The sequence below is a fragment of the Jatropha curcas genome, chromosome 6, assembly GCF_041381405.1.
Source record: "Jatropha curcas cultivar XTBG-Jc1 chromosome 6, XTBG_Jcur_1.0, whole genome shotgun sequence".
NCBI classification, from domain to species: Eukaryota; Viridiplantae; Streptophyta; class Magnoliopsida; order Malpighiales; family Euphorbiaceae; genus Jatropha; species Jatropha curcas.
Window position 1 is genome coordinate 8,363,801 of NC_143156.1, and position 8,384 is coordinate 8,372,184.

General features: G+C 32.3%; 1 pseudogene; it reads right to left on the reverse strand.

Moving 5' to 3' along the window:
- Positions 1–580: 580 nt before the first annotated feature.
- LOC105630816 (scopoletin glucosyltransferase-like) lies at positions 581–2,261 on the reverse strand (annotated as a pseudogene).
- Between the last annotated feature and the right edge of the window lie 6,123 nt (positions 2,262–8,384).

The following is an 8,384-nucleotide window of genomic DNA, read 5'->3' on the forward strand; positions in this document are numbered from 1 at the left end:
TCTTTATCTTTTCTTTTGTCAAAAATAGGAGTGTCGCTGTTGGCCATTAACGTTTATGCATTCATTCTAGTGAAGGTAAGTTTCTGTACTTCTGTTATTGTTAATATTAATGAACAACGCAAAAACTTATTGGTTGGTAAAATTAAATGGTTGACATGTTCATTTCAATTTTGGCTGCAATTGCTTATCATGGTTGCCTATCAGTTTTAATAGAACATTTAACTTGTCTACATGCAGCTCATAAAAGAAACACGCACAGACACATTGAAATTTATTCTTGTAAGGGCCCTGTTTTGGTGCATGCACTCTCACGCGCTCATATGTATGTGTCTATATATATAAATGATTTGGTTTATGTTCTTGTAGACCTCTTTGGTATAAATGATTCCACAAAATGTTCTGGAATTCATTTTGAATTTCATGTTTGAGGGAAAAAAAATGTTCATTTCACTCCTATGAATTCAGTTTTATGGAAATCAACATAAACCAAATCATATTGTCCATACATGAATTTTGTACTTCAAATCCATTTATATGCAACATGAAGATAGTGCAAATCTGGTACAAATAAGGAGGGGTTTTATAAGGAAGTATAAACAATCATATGAAGATAGTGTAAATCTGGAACAAATGAGGAGGGGTTTTATAAGGAAGTATAAACAATCATTTGAAGCATATAAATTGGTTTTCCTTCTATTCCTTTTCTATTTTTCCTATTCTGTTTCTAGTGCATTCTACTTGCTTGCCTTGAGGGCCCTTAATTCTTCTAGCAATGCCTTGATGCCGGAGTAAGATGATCCTCCTTCTTCAGTTGCTCTTCTTGCCATCTCTTTCGTTGCCATAGCTCTATTTCTTATTTCCTCAGCTTCTTCACCAATCATCAACTGAATCACTGCTTTTTCTATATCTTCTTTTCTCACTAGAATTTTCTTCTCATATCTAGACCATTCTTGGGCACCAACACCTATTCCTATCTTCAAAACATCTGTAATAAGCTTTTCATTATCAAACTTCTCAGCATAAAGAGGCCATGTGACCATTGGCACTCCTGCACTGACTCCCTCTAAAGTCGAGTTCCATCCACAATGAGTCATAAACCCTCCAACAGCTTCATGATCTAGGATCAACACCTGGGGCGCCCATCCCTTTATTATCAAGCCTCTCCCCTCTATTCTCTTTATGAATCCTTCCAGTATCCATTCTTCTATTTCTTCATTCTTTTTTTCCTCTTCCTTTCTCACAACCCAGATGAAGTTTTGCCTAGAAGCTTCAAGTGCCATAGCAATCTCAAGTAATTGTGAATTTGAGAAGTTGAAAAAGCTCCAAAGCATACATAGAGAACCGAGTTGGCTTTTTTTGAGTTCAACCATTTCAGACATTCATGTTCACTAATGGAGGCTTTGTCCCCTCTATGTGCTTTATCATTGGTGTCCCTATTGAAAAGTGAGAAAGGGCCAATATTCCATACCTTTCTTCCCATAACATTTCTGTAGTATTCTGAATATGCTGGCTCTAGCTCATGGAAACTATTCATAAGGACTCCATAAAAATTCAAATCAGTTTCTGAAATTTTATCCATTAACTTCTTTAATTTACACTCAGTTGTCTCTGTCAAATATGTTGGCAATTGTAGTTTCGTCAACTTTATCTGGTCTGGTAGGCCAGGCACTATAAAGGGCTCAAAATCTGAAGCTACTCCTTTGTGAGGCTCATGCCGTCTAAGACAATGAAACACGGATATAGCAAAACAACTGGTTCCATTAAAAAACAATCATGGAATCCCAAGCTTGCCTGCAACTTCTGTAGCCCATGGAAACATCATGTCTGCCACAAGACCATCCGGTGTACATTCTTCTAGGACCCTTGCAAGTGGTTCTTGAAGCAGGCTAATTGCATGAAGGAACTTTGGAACCATTTCTGGGTTATTGATAGACATTAAGTTTTCACAACTTTCCGGAAGGCCTGCCTCTGCAGAAGGGAATTTTATGATCGTAATGCTAATTTGAACACCCAATTCTCTATCTCTTTCAATTGATTCAGAGAAGCGAGGTGCATTAAGAGGAGTGGTAATAATGGTTGCCTTAGCACCATGCCTTGCGAATAGCCTGGCCATGTCTATGGCTGGAATCACGAGGCCATGAGCCATATATGGAAAGAATATAATGTGAAGTTTACTTGGTTGTGAATCCATGTAGCCTTCCGGAACTAACAGATTTAGCGCAGATGATTCACTAATCAAATGATGATTTTAAGTATTTGAAGAGGAGAGGTGTCAGACGTAAAGAAAGCTATTTATGTATGTTTTGATCTGAAGTGATGCTGTATCAAGGAGTAGGAAGCTTGGGCTTTTTATTCCCTAAGCATTTGCCTGCTCATGCTTTAATCAAAATTGTTCATAATTCCAAATTAATACCAGGAGAAGCAGACAACCAATACTTGGTAAGAAAGTATACTTGGAGGAAAGGCAATTTATTGCATCCATTTGACAATATTTAAATACTTATCAGCTGTGTTAGTGACCATATACAAATTAAAGATAGTGATGAGGTAATTAACAAAGTCTTTTCAAAAAACAAATTAAAGATTGTTTGGACGGAGGTTATTTGGTGGGTTTGGATAGTAAAGTGAGGTAAATGAAAATTATTTAATCGTTTGGAAGGAGGGTTTGAGGGAGAGGATGATTTTTTGAAAGTTATTTGAGGAGATTGAAACCCTTCTAAGTACCCCAATTATCAATCCACGGAATTGGGGTGTAAGTATAGTTAAAAAATTTGATTTTCAAAATTATCCATGACTATCAGTAAATTTTCCATGAAAAAGGTATTTTCGTAATATTTATATTTAACAATACCTTCCTCTACTGTCAAACCAAATAAAACAGTATTATTAAACTTTTATTTACCAAACCTTCTCCACAAACAAAAAAAGACATGCCATACTTTACTATACCTTTAACAATTCATCCCTAAACAAGTGTTTTTGTTTTAGTTGACTGACTGTATCTTGTGCTCGATGTCTTGGTAGTTAAAAACATTTTGTTTTTCTGGTCAAAAAGAAATTTTTTTTTTTATTGTTTTTTGAAAAAGCAAATTTGTTATTGGGCATAACCTTATTATCTTGACTTCAATAATGGAGGCATGTCAAGGAATTTTTAGTTAAGGTGTGCTGTTTATGTATAGATCATGGCATACGATATAGGAAAGTGGAGTCTGTTTTGAATGAATTGAAGGTTGAATTGGTCTTATGATGATTTTCTGATAGTTGTAATATTTTGCTGTTTTATGATATTAACTGGTTTTTAACTTTCACCCCAATTCATTGAATTAATCGCTCATTTTAGTGTAATATCAATAGAATTATTTATTTATTTTTTATAAAATTGGTAGCCAACAATTTGATATAAAAGTTTCCTTCTAAAAATAGTTTTTCAAACAATTTTTCCCAGACTATGGTTTACACACTTTCAACATTTATTAAAAAGTGTATATATATATATATATATATATATACACACACACAGACAGGTGTTCCTGACCCAAACGTAATCTTGCTTGTGCTGCATTAAGCTTATAAAGAGAAGCGTTTTCAACAATAATCTTTTTGCATTCTTAAGGATTGAATATTCGATTTTTTGTTTAAGTGAATTCTCATTGGTACAAAAATAAAAATATATTAATGTGCATATTAATAAAAATCAAAAAGTTAATCTAGAGTAATTAAAGTGCAAGGCTCAATAGACAAAAACCTTAAAAGTTCAGTTGCCTGAGAAAAAAAAAAAAAAAAAAAAAGTCATCAAAGTGTCATTCACAGAGCTTATATGGTATAAAAAAATTTCATAAAACTTTATAAAATTCATTTATAAGTCCAACTTTTATATTTCTAAATTTACGGAATTAGATATACTTTGACAAAATTTTATCCAAATTAACAAACTTTGGAAATGACCTCTAAATTTTAAGGACTAAGTGCAATAGTAAATATATACATTTCGAGAACGGTTTCCATCCCCTGAATGTTGGTTAATATTTTGATGCTTATGAAATCTCAGAAGGTTACATGCTAAATTACAAATAAAATATTTTCACATTCACAAATTAGATTAAATAAAAAATAAATAACTACACATTTTCAATATAAAATATTTTTCTTGTACCAAGCTTGGTAGGTACGGACTATCTGCTTTTCGTAGATGAATTATAAGGCATGTCTCCTCTTGTATAAAGACCTACACTAGCCAAAGTAATAATTTTGTCCACTTATTAGAAGGAAAATAATATGAATTGAAGAATTGTATCTTTGTTGATAATCTTGCAGCTACAATGAAGGGATTTATATACTGTACAAATACAAGTGTGAAAGGAAGATATTGTCCTAGATGTACAAGCATTATTACTGCATTATAATCAGCCTAAAATCATGATAAGTCAATAATGTGAATGTGCTAATCTGCTGTCATATGTACTTGAATAATATCTTTGTTAACACCCCCCTCAAATTGGAGTTGGTTGGGATATCAACACTAATTTGGAAACAAGATAATCATGTCTCGTTCTATTCATGGCTTTTGTAAATAATAAATCAGCGACTTGGTCATAAGAGGAAACTTTAGCAAATGAGATGACATCTTCTTGTACAAGATCTCTAATATAGTGGCAATCCATTCTATGTGTTTTGTTCTCTAATGGAAGGCAGGATTGGAGGCAATTTGAATTGCACTTGAATTATCTGCATAAACCAAGTTCTCCAAAAAGCCTGTGAAGCCAAATGAAATCAAAACATGCAGCAAATGTGGATCTATATTTCGCTTTTGTTGAAGATTTGGAAATACGATCTTGCTTTTTACACTTCCAAGAGATCAATAAAGTATCCAAAAACATACACCGCCTGTGGTAGACCGTCGTGAGATTGGACATCCAGCTCAATCGGAATAAGCAAAGGCAGAAAAATTTTAAAGTAGTAGTAGATAAATAAAACAACAATTGAATATCGAATTATGCGAAGCAAGGCGGAGCAATGAAATTGCCGAGGATTAGACACAAATTGGCTTAGGACTTGTACTGTGTAGGAGATATCTGGTCTTGTCATAGTCAAGTAAATTAGACAACCAACAAGTTTTTTGTACATGGTAGGATCACTTAATGTTCACCATCATTTTTTCCATATTTAGTATTTATTTCCATAGGTGTGAAAGCAACTTTATCATATAATAGATTGGCAAGTGTAATTAAATCCTCTTTATATTTTCATTGGTTTAGTTGTATGCCACTATCAGCATGAAGTACTTTCAGTCCCAAAAGTATGTCAAATTTCCTAAATCTTTCATATGAAAAGATGAGTGTAAAAACTCCTTCAATTGGCAAATACCTTCAGAGTCATCACTCGTAATGATCATATTATCTACATATAAGAGGACAATAGTGATACCAATCAAGGAGCGGCGTATGAACATACAATGATTAGAATTGCTTTGTGAGAATCCAACACAAAGATGGTGGTTTGAAACTTTCCAAACCATGTCCAAGGAGCTTGTTTCAAGCCATAAAGGGATTTTTTAAGTCAACAAACCAAATTAGGTGTTGATAATGCGTAACCAGGTGGAGGTTTCATATACACTAACTCTAGATCTCCATGTAAGAATGCATTTTTTACATCCATTTGAAAAAGAGACCATTTTCTCACAGAAGCTATGGCAATAAGTGTCTAAATCTTAGCAATAGGAGCAAATGTTTCTTCGTAATCAATGTCATATTCTTGTTTGTAGCCTTAAGCTACCAATCTAGCTTTATATTGTTCAAGAGATCCATCTACTCTAAGCTTGACAGAAAAAACCCATTTACTACCAATAACAGTTGTATTAGATGGAGCGCGAACAAGATCCCAAGTATGATTTTCCTCAAGTGCTTGTGGTTCATCATCCATTGTCTTTTTTCCAACATTCTTGACTAACTGCTTGTATACAAGAGTTGGGTATAATAATCAAATTCAAAGTGGTGTGTAAGGCATATGATTTACCATAAGTTGTAGGAGAGTGACCATAGCGATCTAGAACATGGGCATGACGAGAAGATTGTCAAAGAACAAAAGGTTCATCATTATTTCTGAATGTGTTGTTTGGGTCACTAGAACTGGAATTGATCTTAAGAGAAGTATCACATGAGTAGGATGTAGATGAAGGTGCTGCTACATCTTGATGCTCATCCAAATTTCTATCTTCTAAAGATACACGTGGGAAGTTTGGCTATAAAGAATGGTGTTATGACTAATATTTGATGAAGACTTGTAATAATATAAATGTTCGAAAAAAATAACATGTCTAGATACTTCTAGGCGATGATTCTCAGGATCATAACATAAATAACCTTTTTGGTTGGAACTACAACCGACGATCGCACATTTGACAGATTTAGCTAACCACTTATGATGTTCATGAGGGAAAAGATGAACAAAACAAATACACTCAAAAACACGTAAGTGAGAAATATTCAGGAATTTTTCGGTAAAAACAAAAGAAGGGAATTTTATGGTTAAGAATTGATGTTGGTTGTCTATTTATTAAATATATATACAGCTATTTGAGCAGCCTCAACCCAAAATTTTTGAGGAGTGTTGGAGTCAAGAAGATGCGCAAGTGATAACTCAACCACGTGTGTATTTTTACGTTTTGTAATTCCATTATGTTCAGGAGTGTTTGGACATGATCATTGATTGACTATCCCTTTGTCAGAAAAGAATTTAGCAAGTTTAGACCCAATATACTCCCCCCAAATCAGAATGAAAGAGTTTAATATGACCAGTGAATTGAGTTTCAACCATATTGACAAAGGAGATTACGATTTCTGGTACTTCCCATTTGTTATGAAAGAAATATATCCAAGTAAAACGAGTAGCATGATCAATGAATAAAATGAAATATCAATAGCCAATTCGAGAGATAACTAGTGAACGACCCCAAATGTCGCAATGGACTAAATCAAATGGTGAAGAATATTCAGATTGACTAGTTGGAAATGGTAACTTATGACTTTTGGATTTTGCACAAGTTTCACATGTTAATGTAGGAGACAAAGAAATATTATTTTTATTGGATGACACACAAGACTATAACATGAGATTTAATCTTTGAAAAAGAGGATGAACTAGTCTATGATGCCACAAGTTCCATTGTTTATTTGCTAACTCAATATCAGATATTGAAGCAGAAAGAAAACATGAATGATTTGGAATTACATCAAATTGTAGCAAAAACAAGCATCCATGTCTATGCCCTCTTGCTATCACTTTGCCGTCTTGAGATCCTGAACAATACAACCATAGTGAAAAAATGAAACCAAACAATCTTTTTCAACAAGTTGTCCAATGGAAAGAAGATTTGCAGTTGATTTTGGCACATAAAGAACATCATGTATTGTATGTGTCTTTGGGTAGGAAGGAATAGACACAGTACCTATACCTGATACCGGTAAGTTTTCTCCATTGGTTCTGGTAACAAAAGTATTTAATTTTGGTTTGGGATCAAGTGAAGAAAAGTTTTCATGGTTACCACTCATATGATTAGAAGCAGTAGAATCAATATGCCATAAATTTTTATTCCATTTTATACCTGGATAATTACCAACTGTAAGTGCATTGAAAGAGCACCTGGGAGAGCAGCAACAACTATGTCCTTGATTAGGCGTTGGATTCAGTGATGGAGCCAGAATTGATTGATAGGGGCCGAAAATATATTTAAAAAATATATTTAAAAAGTGTCAAAAATTAGTGTAATTACATAAACAAGTATATTACATATCGTCAAATTTTTTTTAATGAAAATAGTATAAATGACAACAAAATAATAGAGATTTTTTTAGTATACATAATGACTTTCAATAGGAAAGAAATAATTTCCTAAAATTTATATATTAGAAATTACCATGAAAATAATTATTAATATTTAAAATTTTAAATATGTTATTGTAATTTTAAAATTCAATCAATTCAATTTCATATTATTTTCTAAAAAACTATTAAAATAGAATCATGAATTATAATATTAAATTTATTTCTTTGAATAAATTAAATATCATGTGATTATTCAATGAATTCTAAAATTTTTTTGAGTTGTTAAGCTTTAATAAAATAACCAATAATAAATAATTAAAATATAAATTTGTAATACTATTGTATATTTTAATATTAACGTGAATTTTATATATTAGAATGAAATTAAATTCAAAACTAAAATTTAAAAAAGAATGTAAAATTAAAATTAATGATATAAGTCATTCAAAGGTAAGAAAAAAAATAATTTATGAAAATTGTGGGATCTTGTGTGCTTATTCATGTACATATATTTAAACTAAATTTATATATAAGAATTAATTTAAAAAAACTAAACTAAAAAA